This window comes from Micrasema longulum, unplaced genomic scaffold (genome assembly GCF_059751315.1).
Source record: "Micrasema longulum isolate JH-2025_06_02 unplaced genomic scaffold, ASM5975131v1 h1tg000894l, whole genome shotgun sequence".
NCBI classification, from domain to species: Eukaryota; Metazoa; Arthropoda; class Insecta; order Trichoptera; family Brachycentridae; genus Micrasema; species Micrasema longulum.
Genome location: NW_028278085.1, coordinates 26296 through 39570, shown reverse-complemented (window position 1 = coordinate 39570; position 13275 = coordinate 26296).

Here is a 13275-nt window from a genome sequence, read left to right as displayed (position 1 = left end):
AAAAAGTATAAATGTCTCATTTTTTGTTGAATAATTGTGTGAAACACACTATAATAGGCTTGTTTTTGCGTTTTTATATCAATTTTTGGAAACAGAGTTTCATGATTGCACGAAATAGCTGATAAAATCGATTTGATTAGTGATCAGTAATTTCCCATCACTAATGAAATTACTTTGACAGCTGTCATTCTAATCAAGCTATATTTTAAGGACTATAATTATCATCGTAAACATAATAAGCAAAATAAACTAAAATAATCATAAAAAACATTGTAAATTAATTTAAACTTGCCTACAAAATTTCATAATCAGGAAACACTTTTTTACCTATTTGGCTCGATCCACTCATCGATCCGTGCACAACCCACCTCCACTGTCCATTTCTTAATAGCAATTTTATATTGAGAGTACTTACTAATTGTCCTTAAGGACAATGGAAGTAGATTGTACACAGATTGTATGTATAAACAGAATGCATTCTGAGATCCTATTCCCAAAAATTCATTTGATAGTTACGCGGTATTGCAGTATCTGATGATATTTATCAACACTTGCACCAAAAAATCACCGAGTCCATTATGTAATCTGAAACCGCCGTCTGGCAAGAGAGAAACATAGTGACACAGTCTCTACCTTGAATCTGTACTTTGTGAGTTCATCAGCCAACGACGTGTCAAAAACGCATAGATCAATTAATACATAGACGCGCCGCGCCCTTTAGAGTAAAGCGCCCTACTTTTAAAAGTAGCGACACGAAAACATTCCCATAGTTACTGAGTTCGTTTATTTTTAGCTGCCAAAAATTGGAGGATTCCCATTTTTATTTTAAAATAATATTCATTCCCATTTGTTATATTTTTAAAATGTATTCGTATCAATGCACCCCTGTAAGTAAGAAGAGCTTCACAATCGCGCCTCTAGGCATGGTTTGACATTTTCAAAAAAAATATTTTCATTGGAATATTAATTATTTTAAGCTTTGTTAATCACTCATGAAAAAATAATTACCAATGAAAAATGACATAATTATTTTTACAATATTTATCCGGGAGGTTTTTACATGACACAAGCAGGCATTTTGGTTTGATTCTAAAGGTCACATCCGGCGGGCGGTCGAAGAACGACTGAATACGCATTGTGCGTCACCGAGCATTTGGGCACCAGTTAAGTGTCATCATTTTTGGGGGCTCAGGGCGCATCCGTGTATTAATCGGTCGATGTAAAAACGTCTTCATTAAAACTTTTCGGGATAGCCTATTTAATAGTTTAAAAGTGTAACGGTCAGCACGTTTGCCTGACCTGAGAGTTCTCGGGATCGATTTCCGACACAGTTGAAATGAAATATTTCTGTGGCTCGGATCTACAAAGGCCAATGTTGTAAATTCTAATGTTACGGGACGGTAATTATTTACCATAATGAACTGCTTGACGTCTTTGATGATAAATATTTAGAAAAAACATTACAACACATGCATGTGTGTATAAAATAGTTCAATATAATTTAATTGACATCGATCCTCTACAAACTGGTGACAAAAAATGATGAAATCTGACATTGGCCCATCTAGATTCAAGCCACAGTTTTAATGGAATTGGAATATTTCAGTTTTGACTGGTACTTGAAGCGTATGCCTGATCATCTTACATTCATGTTACAAAAACGATCGAGATACGCCGCTATTGGTGCACCAATATAGTGCCCTATACACCGTTAGGCGTGGAAAGGAAATGATGTTGATGGAATCGGCATTTGTCATGCTTAATTAATATTCCTATTGCAGCGTATTTGGATCACTTTTGTTGCATAGAAGGCAAGGCGATCAGCCTTACGCTTCAGGCGCCAGTAGAGGAAAATGAAATATTGCGGCGAAGAATCACCTTTCAATCAAAATTTCATGTCGACCCGGGACCTTGAGCTCGGGAAGCGGACGCGCCGATCACTACACTACGAGGCGAAAGCTCTCGTCCAGGATTCTGGTTCTTTTACACACGCAGAACTGTTTTCTGTCGATTACGACACGGAGAATTTAGCCTTAAATTTATAAATAAGGGTCCTTAAAATAAAAACAATCGCATGTCTTTAATAAGTTGATGTTTTTTAACGTACAAAAGTTCGCGTAGTTGCCATCACAATATGGAATATTATTGATAGATCATATTACGACCGCGATGAAGAACAATTTCCAGAAGAGAATTAGCTCTTTAATTCAAAAGAATTTAAGATATATGGATGTTTAAACGTAGGCAGAATGGTGAATGTTACACGACGTGTTAAGTGGCCACTTAAATCAGCCAATGCCAGGTCATAACCCCTGTAAATGCCCCGACTTCCATATTCCCTTTGTGTTTTCCCTCTCTGTTGCGATATATGTCATTCTTGATACTTTCGTAGGGAGCGGAATCCGGCCTTGTCCGCAAAAATTTTGACCAATCACCATAAATCTATTTAAACAAAAGTTAGTTGTCGGCACATTTTAACTTTTCTGAAACAAATCTAGTCCATTTTTGGACCCATTGAGACTACTCTTGTATGCTGATGATGCTGTGCTTCTTGCTAACAACAAAGAGGAACTACGATGTATGCGAGGGAAGCGATTTGCTGATGAATGTCGATAAATTGAATGTGATTGTTTTTAAAAGAAATGAAAGTGTGACTAAATGTGAAATCACTGAATGGAGTTATACTAAAACAAGTAGAGGAATTTGTGTATCTAAGAAGTATGTTTACTAGGGATGGAATGACCGAGAAAGATATTGAAAGGAGGGTGAGTGCCGGGAACAGAGTGAACGGTGCACGTGAATCAACCTTGGCAAATGAATGTTTGTCGTAAGAGACAAAATTAGCAGTTCACAATGGATTCCCGACTGATGTATGGGAGCGAAGTGTGGACTCGGAAACACAGGGATGCAAGTAGGCTGAATGCTGTCGAAATGCGATCTCTCAGAAATGTGTGATAAAACTACGTACGATAGATGCACAAATGTTGAGATCTGTACATTACGTAAGGCTGAGACGAGCATTATCGACAAAAGCAAGAAAGGAGCTCTGCGCTAGTTTGGACATGTAGAACAAATGTTTTCCCTCTCTGTTGTAACAATTTTAAATATTCAACAGATGTTTAATCTATTATAGAAGTCTAGGCATTTACAGGGCTTATAACCTGTCATTTCTGTTAAGATACATAATGCGCAATTTTGCAAAGAGCGTTTCAACAAAAAATATGCTGCTCTATTTTGATTGGCATTATCTTGATGAAAAGAATTTTAAAAATCACCGAATTTTTTAAAATACTGTCGGAAAGAAAATATTAAAACTTGTGATATTTATTCATTTACGTGTATATATAACTTTTTCTTTTTCTTCCTCAAAAGTATTGTATGAGACATTTGTAAATATATATTTTTTAACATTCGTGATAGCTGTTTCGCCCCTTTTCTTATTTCAAAACGCGTGATCGCATTTTGACAGCGTCCGAAACAGCCATCCACGATTATAAAAATGTATACAGAATATTTTGTAGCATTTATTTTTAAGCGTGTTTTCTTTAGAATCTTTTAAATTTCATAGATTTTTATATAGAATTGTATATGTAAAATATAGGTATGTTATCCTCATATAAATCTGTGGTTTTTTGTGCTTTTCTTCTCGCAGTACAGTGGACTATATTGGGTCACTCGGGACCAGATGGGTCCGTTTTGGACTCAAGGTTTTTGAGTTATTAAGAATCATTTCTTTCAAGTAAAATAAAAAAATCTGTGTAATAAAAATGATCTATAATCAAGAATATGTATATAAGGTCCATAACTTAAAAACCGGATTTTTTTTTGGAAATTTGAGCATTTAACAAAGAAAATCTTGTGCAATTCTGTTATTCAAAGTATTGTCCATCGGAAGTTACAACATCTCCCCAATTTGTGGTGCCATCCCAAAAAAACCGGTCATATTTTGAATCAAAGAACGAATCAAGTCAATTTTTTATGCCTCCGACTGAAGTGAAGCGTATTCCGGAATGTGCATTCTGCATCGACCGAAACAAATGGAAATCAGAAGGCGCCGAGTCTGGACTATATGACGGGTGAGCGAGAACTTCCCATCCGCTATTTTCCGAATATCTTTTAACGGGTTGAGCAACACGTGGTCGAGCATTGTCATGTTGGAAAATCAATGTCTTGTGTCTGGTCTCCCGCTCTGGCCGTTTTTCCTTCAATTCTCTCTTTAAACTAACCGATTGTTGTCGCTACAGCTCTCCAGTAATGGTTTCTCCCGGTTTTGGAAGCTCACAATACACAACTCCCTTCTGGTCTTCATATTCAAACTTTTTCGGCTGTCCAGGCCGCTCTTTGTCTTGATATCAAAATCGCCACTTTTAAAGCGTTGAAACCACTCACAGCATTGATTTCGCAAGAGCACGTTTGCCATACAATTCCACGAGCAAACGATGACTTTTGACTGCAGTTTTCTTTGCAAAAAAGTTACTGGAAAACTGTTTTTTTTGCCTATTTTCAAATTTTTTTATGATTGAAAAAAATATGATGAAATATAACAAGCAAATCAAATTGCACTGCTGACTGATTTTGACAGCTTATGAATAGAGCTTCAAAATGACACGCATGTCGATGATTTGCTACAGCACATACAAAAGTGTTGGTATCTAGTGTCAAATTCCGGTTTTTAAGTTATAGGCCTAATATTCAGTTTTTAAGGTATATTTGGGAAGTAGGCTCCGTTTGTATTTCTTGCCATCGCAACGGTGCGATTGCAATTTTGCGCGCGTGTGAAGTTCTTACTCTGGTATATTGATTATAGGTTAGCTGAGTGCTGTGTGCGCTTCGTGGTGCTTGTTTGAAATGCCAAATAAAATTGAAAATGAATAGAAATTCTGAGACATTAATGAAATTCCATCGAGAATAATTATTACTGTCAATAAATAATAGTGAATCTAATTAAAATATCTGTAAGCAATTCTGTCACATGAAATGATAATCATTTAACATACATATAAAAATATTATATGCAAATTGAATTACGTCCTGCTTTGGAATTATTAAAATGTTTTTTTTTTAGTTGACTTATTTTTCTGTTTACAAATACTAATTTAGTATTTTGTAAGCATTATAATTTTACAATTTCATTACTGCGCAATTATTAATTTTATGCCACGGCTTGCTAGAAAATTCTGTATTAAATCAGAACTAATATTATAACCGACAAAACGAACATGCTATAAAAGACCACAAATTTCAACATATCTTTTTTTTCTGTTTTGCAATTTACTAATTTTAATACTAAAAGATTAATATTAGTAATTTCAAAAACAGAAACCTTTAAAATAATATTTACAACCCCTATATTAACACTTTTTAACTCAAATTTAACCACAAACTATTTAAATGTACCCCCTGAAACATTTTTATGGCTACGAAATTCAGTAGGTATGTACTTCAAAAGCATTAATTTTGCTGCTGTAAAAACCATTTGTTAAAAATATTTGTTTTTTGCTTTACGTACGTACCACCATATTTTTTTGCCTACTAATTTTAGTGTTTAAACTCACTAATAAGTGTTTTTTACGTCACCAATTTGAGTATTAAAGCAGTAATTTAGTACAATACAACCCATAAATTAAATTATTTTTTAAAACAACCCGCTAATTTAAGTTCTGGATAGACGCTATTTTAAGTGTTGAAAAGCCACTTTTTTAAGCGTAGGAAATCTATTAATTTGATTGTTTAATATCTACTAATTTGTGGTTTTTAAAATCCACTAATTTAAGTGCCAGAAAGCCACTATTTTCAGTGCTGGAAAGCTAATATTTTAGGTGCTGGAATCCACTTATTAAGTGTATAAAATCAACATATTTTAGTGTTAATATATACTAATTTATGATTTAAATCCACTAATTCAAAAGCTACATGTTAAGTGCATAACATCCACTAATTTGAGTGTAATTTGTGTGAATTTAGTTTGTTATTTGCTAAATTGTAGTAAAATCCACTAATTTTATCCCTATTTTAATTTGCACCATCAATTATAGCATTTTAATTTATTTTATAAATAATTGTAGCACTTAAAAATCAGTAATAATAATTCTCAAATATGCTAATTTTAAATACATAAAAAAACATTTATCCAAAACCACAAAGAGAATAGAAAAAAAAAACGTAAAAATCTTTTGTTTAATTTTTAATAAATTAATTAAAATACATATATATCAAAAAATCTTAATTTTCCAGTAGTGATAGCCTCGTGGCGTAGAGGGTTATCGTGTTTTGATTCCAGACATTTTTTTCCCAATCGGGTCCCTTTCAAGCTTATTTGTAAACTGCTTCCAATGACTAAAATAATGTATTTTAAATTTAAATTATCTACATATTAAAAATAAATACATATTTAAGGATTTTCTGGTGATCTTCAATATAACTAAAATGTAGGATAAGTTTGAAATACTATTTCTATTTAATAATGTCTTATTTTTGTAAATAGTCTCTATTTGAGTACTCTAGTATTAAATTCTATGTTTTAAAAGTTAAATCCATGTTAAGTTTAATTCAAAATCCTATGAAGTTTGCTAATAAAAATAATTACATCAAAAAGTGCCTTAAAAATTCATCTGTTGTGTGCGAATATTTTTTAAACCAATGCAAATGTTATTGAATGGACCAGGGTTTCCCAAGGTTTTTTTATCACTTTGCAAATCTGAAAATTTTAATGGAGCGCTTAGCTTATTTTTAGGTTAACTAATGAGAAAGTTCGGTGGTTTAAAAAAAAAATGTTTGTTAATAGCCTATTAAACTTAGCCAAAAATTTTGTTTTCAATTTTTATATATCGTATTACCAGCGCTATGATTTTTAAAGTTTTGTGTTTCTGAAATAACTCCGCATGTGACGTCAGAAGTTCTCTTCCGCTTATTTTCGATCAGTTCCGCCCATTGGTCCACTCACGGCAAGCAAACTGGAGAGCTTCCATAACTCTCTCATCATTGATTGATTCTTATGAACCAGTGACGTCGTTCAAAGTAGTTTGTTTTCATCAAAATGTTTTTTTAATTATTTTTTCGTACATTTACAGGAAACTTTGCCGTACAATTTAATACTCCAATTTTTACCGCGCGCAAGAAAACATTTATTGTAAAAATAAAAAATGTTATCAAAACATTTCTTTAGTAATTATAACAATTCACACAATAATATGAGTGAATAAAACTCGTGATGACTGGATGATTTTGAGTTTTTAAATTGCAAATCTTTCTGATATCACACACTCGATGAGTTGAATTCTTACATATATCTTTTGTGGCATCGAGCCTATTTCTGCACTTTGACTTTGATGCATCAAAATAAGAAAATCCCACTTTGCGTACGTAAGTTCTAGAAAACTAAAGTAAAACAGCGATAGCTTGTTTTGACATGTCGGTGTACTCTTTTAACAAACTCGTCCTGATGTTATTAAATCTTTGTATTTTTGTTTCATATTACTCACTTTCGAGTCACTGATTAAATCTCACTATCACTCGCGCTTCAGCCTTTGTTGTCTGTCACAGAAAATGGATTCTGAACCCTGGAGTCATCCTTACTAATTTTGGGAAAATATTGCATAAGAGATGTTTCTATAGAACTGCTCCAATTTTTTGCGGAGCACCTACTCAGGTTGCGTGGAACACTGGGGTTATATTCTAAACCCTCTTGCGGCCGCAGAAAAAACTTTTATTTTGCGTATTTACATAGAAAATATGTGAGGATAAAGTGTTTTCTACGGCCGCGAGGGCGGTTCAGAATAGCACCGCTGGTGTTCCACGAAACATTGTTTGAGAAACCCCGGAATAGACAATATTTTAAGTATGTAAAATTTTTTGTAAACAGGAAGTTTGAACTTAAATTGAGTAATGATTGAAAAATAATTAATTACTTTCTAGGCATCTATTTTGCAGGTTTGAATAAATCACTTTCTCTCTTATACATTTTTTGTGGTCTGTCTCCATGTCGTCAAGAGCATCAGTCACTGAAAAAAGACCCCAGTGTAGATTTTATTAAGTCGCTCCAACGGTAGGTGAGCAAGCTCCGGATTTTCTTCCCTCCACTCCGAGCTTTTCGAGGCTGTCCGGTTCTCTCCTGGCGGTGTCCAAAATACTGAAGGATTCCCCTGTAACTTATAGCTGACAGTCTACCCCTAATCTTATTTGTACCATGCCCCACTGAAGTGGGGTTGAAATGATTTAAGAATCTGCACGCCAACCCGTACCAATTATTTATTTACCTAACAAATTCAGAAAATGTAAAATGCACGTATGCAATATATACTATTTTTATTTAATTTTCATAAATAAATAATATGTTACATTACTACTCGAAAGAGAATTAGTGCGATCCTTGGGCTTGTAGGTTGCAAAGTTTTTATGTGGGGTGTAATTCGGTCCATTTTAATCCTAAATCTCCACGGTTTGTGATATCACGACGATTTAATTTTTTCAGAAACAAATCATTTACGGCGCCCAAATAACACAAACAGAGAACTCAACATGGTTCTCTACACTATATACAACAAGCAACAAAATGGCACATTACAAACTACTCAGAAAAACACATAATTTTTTCTACATAACACTGAAGATGGCACTTTGATGTAAAATTTAGTTTTCGCAGTTGTACCAGGTGGTACAAACTCGACTACATTAAATATCTGGGAATAAACGCAATGAGCGTCGTCTTGATTTTGGACCTGCTCATCCTGGCCTTCTTAGGGCGAAGGGACGCCGACCTTTTGCCAATCCACAGAGCATCTTCTTTTAAGGCTGTCTTGATCATTTGAACAGTTTCCGCGACGCAAAACTAATCGCCATCCTTTGCTCTATCGAGCGCTGCATTTTGACTTTTGTACAAGGTACCGAAACTACTTCTGCGGAAACGCCTGTCCTCACTCTCCGGATGGCCAGAGAAGACTGAGATCCGGCATTCGTTAGCCGACTTCCTCCACTACCATTCCCAACCAGTTTGCGCGCGCTCCGATGTAGTCCCGTCATAAAAGAGCTATATGCTTTATTGATGTCGGTAGGATTCTACTTAGCTGCCTGTTTTATTTATGTCACATATGCCCTTTCTAGAAAGCGATTGAATTCATATTGCAAATAAATGCCATGACTGATACTATATAATATAATTGATTCATATTCAAGTAGTTTTAAAATCAGTCAGAATATAATAAACACACCGCATCTCTATTTTGTCATACTTTGGTGACAAACTAAAAGATTAGGTGACAATTGGTTCATTCCCCTGTTAGCTTATTATGTAATCAGACAAGTTATCTTATTTGGATTTTTCTACAGGTACACATAAATTCAGGTTTTCTGCTTGTGCCGACATTGATGTCACCAATAGCAATTTTTTAAATTATTCAGTGCTCAGTGCGCATCTTGTGCCCTATAGGGCACAAGATGATCTGTCTTATGCTTCGGATGTAAGTCCAGGGACCATAAAACATTGCAGTGTAAAAACATCTTTTTGAATCAATATTCCATGACAAACGCGGCGGGAATCGAACCTCAGACCTCACAGACTGCAAGGCGGACTAAATTTGGTACAGATTTGTAATATCTGCACTGTAAATAAATACCTGTTCAGAATTCAGTTTTGCATTTGTGATTTTGACACTAAATAAATATCTGTTCAGAATTCAGTTTTGATGTTATTGAAGCAAAAGTTGTATTATGAAAATTCTGAATTTTCTCAAATAAGGCTTGTTAATTAAAACATTGTATGCACCAAAAAATTTAGCATTTCTTCGAAAGAATTTAGTCAACAAAACCAATATTGATAGTGCGTAAAATGTCACTTGTAAGTGTTTTATTTTTAATGTAATATTTATAAGAATTTTGTAGGTTGTTGAATAACAAAATATTGATTAAAATCATGTTTAGTGGAGTTTAAGCTCTTTTTTATGTTGGCATTTTTTTGGAATTAGTAAAAGATACATCCTTTTTTCATATGTTATGTTTAAGATGACAGTATTTTTAAATGAACTTAAGTTATGCCAGAAGACCAGTCAGAATCCAGTTTTGCATTCACGATTTTGGCACTCAATAAATATCTGTTCAGAGTTCAGTTTTGCAGTCTGCACTGTGAATCTGTTCAGAATCACGGACTGATTGATTTTGGCACTTGATAAATATCTGTCCAGAATTCAGTTTTGCATTCTGCACTGTGAATCTGTTCAGAATCGCAGACTGTTTGAATTTGGCACTTGATAAATATTTGTTCAGAATTCAGTTTTGCATTTGTGATTTTGACACTAAATAAATATCTCTTCAGAGTTCAGTTTTGCATTCTGCATTGTGAATCTGTTTGCTGAATCTCTGACCGTTTTCCGTGTAAAGGGGTTCCGGTGCATAAGTTAAATAAATCAACTGAATGTATTCAGAAAACCTCCCCTACACATAATGTTCACTTTTCTCTACAAAATTCTGTAAGAAACAGAGGGTTGTGATTTTGTAAATAGCGGAGTGATTTTATATTTTTTTATTTAAAAAAATACAATAATTGTCTTGTACGGCATTTAAATCCTCTTTATTTAATCATGTTTTTTTTTTTAAAACTAACCATATCAATGTTCCAAAATTATCATAATTATTATTATATAAATAATGTATAGTATTAAATGTAACTAATATACGTCATAGCATTATAATAATTTGTTTAATTTTCTTTTTAACATGTTAAAATCTTTTCATCATTCCATTGTATACTCCCTAGGCTTAAGTAGATTTTAGTGAAATTATGCTGTGAAATTGATATTTTTTAAGTTTGTTGATTTAAAAACGTAAAAATACTAGCGCTAAGTTAATTGATTACTAAACAAACAGATAAAAATATTAAAATTTGAATTCTATGGGTGAATTATCTATAATAATGTAACGTTTTTGAACTAAAAAGTTCAAAAAACAACTATTTTGTGATGCATTTCGAGTTACGAGGACATCCACCTAACAGTTTTTTATTAAATAAAAAAATATGTACCTACATCGTTTTATTTACAAGCAAATGTTTTTTTTAATCCACAATCGCCCCACTATGCTAAATACTAATTTAATTTACATTAATGTATGTAAAAAAAATAACACGACTAATGGCATGTACCTGTCTCTTCATCAGGACACTCACTACAATAACATGAAAATACTCAAATACACTTTCAACGTAGTACACAAAAAAACAACCAACAAGTGTCCATCGAGGTATATTGGGAGAATGTGGCTTAACTTTAAAATTAGCATAAAAGTAGAAAATGACTTGACTCAAAAAAACCTTAAAATGAGTTAAGATCATAAAACGACTTCAATGAACATTATCCATCTTTCTACATAAAAAAAAATGCAACATTCGGGTGGGAAAAGGACAAAACCGTTACATCGGTCTCTTTGTTACTCGGAGAATTTAGGTTCCGTGTACGGAAGCGATGCTATTAGTGTATGTGTTTGTACTGCTGTGTGAAGGATGCAATGCAGACAAACATATAGTGACCGAAAGCTGGTTGAGTAAATTTTATTCCGATACAAATGGCAACTTTACTTTATTTTTAAAAATATAACGACCAATTTAGCTTTGTGATTGTTTCGTACCGACTTACCAATAATCTTAGTGACTTATTTAAGTTTATTTCATTTCGTGAATAAATAAAAACATGTCTTTGGTGACCTGATCCGAAAATAAAAATTATGTCATCTTAATTATCAAAGTGCATTTGTTTGTTTTTTTTAATCTAATAATGACTCATTAAATAAATGTCTTTTAATAATTTATTTTTATTACGCTACTTTTTCATAGCTGAATGCCTTTGGTGTAATTTTCAACTCAAAATTTGGGGCTTACTTTGAAAAATATGAAAGAATACGAAGGCGTCGCAATTTACATTCTTCTTTTGCAGTTTCCCAAAAAGTTGATTTTTTTAGTTGTGGTTTTCGTCCTAAAAATGCGACATGTTTAAATAGTAATGATTTTCAGAGCTCGCTAATCATTTCATAAATTCAAATAACGTTGTATTGAGGATACAGGAGTTAAAATTGAACATAATTGGGCATAAAGCAGCCAGCCATAGAAAAGTAAAACTAAGATAATAGCACTTTTGTGAAATGGGTGAATAGTCCAATCTACACAACCGTTAGAATGTTTTTTTACTTTGATAAATAATAATTAATGCATACATTGTTTTTTTTATAACACAAAACATAATTAAATTATGTATCTGACCAGTTTTAATCATTGTTATAGTCTGGCTGACCACACAACTTAAATATACATTTTGTAGAAAACAGCCAGATCTAGATTCCTTGAGCAAAATTGATGTATTATGTCTTCTGACAGTTGACTTTTATAAAATGTTATGTGAAATGCATGTGTTACTGAAGCTACAATAGGTGGTATTACAACATATTTATTTATTGGCAAATAAAGTTAACTAAATAAAAATATTTGTTTTTTTAAAAAAATATAAACAAACAAACCATCACGCCGTAGGCAGAGAGGATATAACGCCATATCACTCCGTCTTTGCATACAGACCTGGCTTCCTCTACATTCATACATCTTCTCGTGGACACGCCGATTATTCCCACTCTTGACATGTTGATCTTCAAGTATTTGATGGACTTAATCGTGCCATGTCTTTCTCGGTCTTCCTCGTTTTCTGCATCCATCAACATTTGCATCGTAAATCCTTTAAGCCGTTCTTTCGCTGTCCATTCGCTCTACATGTCCAAACTGACGCATCACCCCTTTATTGATTCTGTTGATAATGCATGTCTCAGCATTACATAGTTCACGGATCTCGACATTTGTGCACATATCATACATCATTTTACCACACATTCGCCTGAAGGATCGCATTTCGACAGCATTTAACCTACTTTCGTCATTGTTTTTTCCAATTCCATACTTTGCTCCCATACATTAATTAGAGTTAGCACCAGAACTTCATTGTGAACTGCTAGTTTTGCCTCCTGCGATAAACATTTGTTTGCCAAAGTAGATTTCAGTGTACAGTTCACCCTGTTCCCGGCACTCACCCTCCTCTCAATATCCTTCTCAGTCTTTCCATCCCTAGTAAACATACTTCCCAGATACACATACTCTTCTACCTGATTCACAATATCTCCGTTCATCCTGATCTCACATTTAGTTATATTTTCATCCCTTTCGAAAACCATCACTTTCGATTTATCAACATTCATAAGCAAATCGCTTTTCTTGCATACATCGTAGACTTTTGTTACAAAGAATTGCGG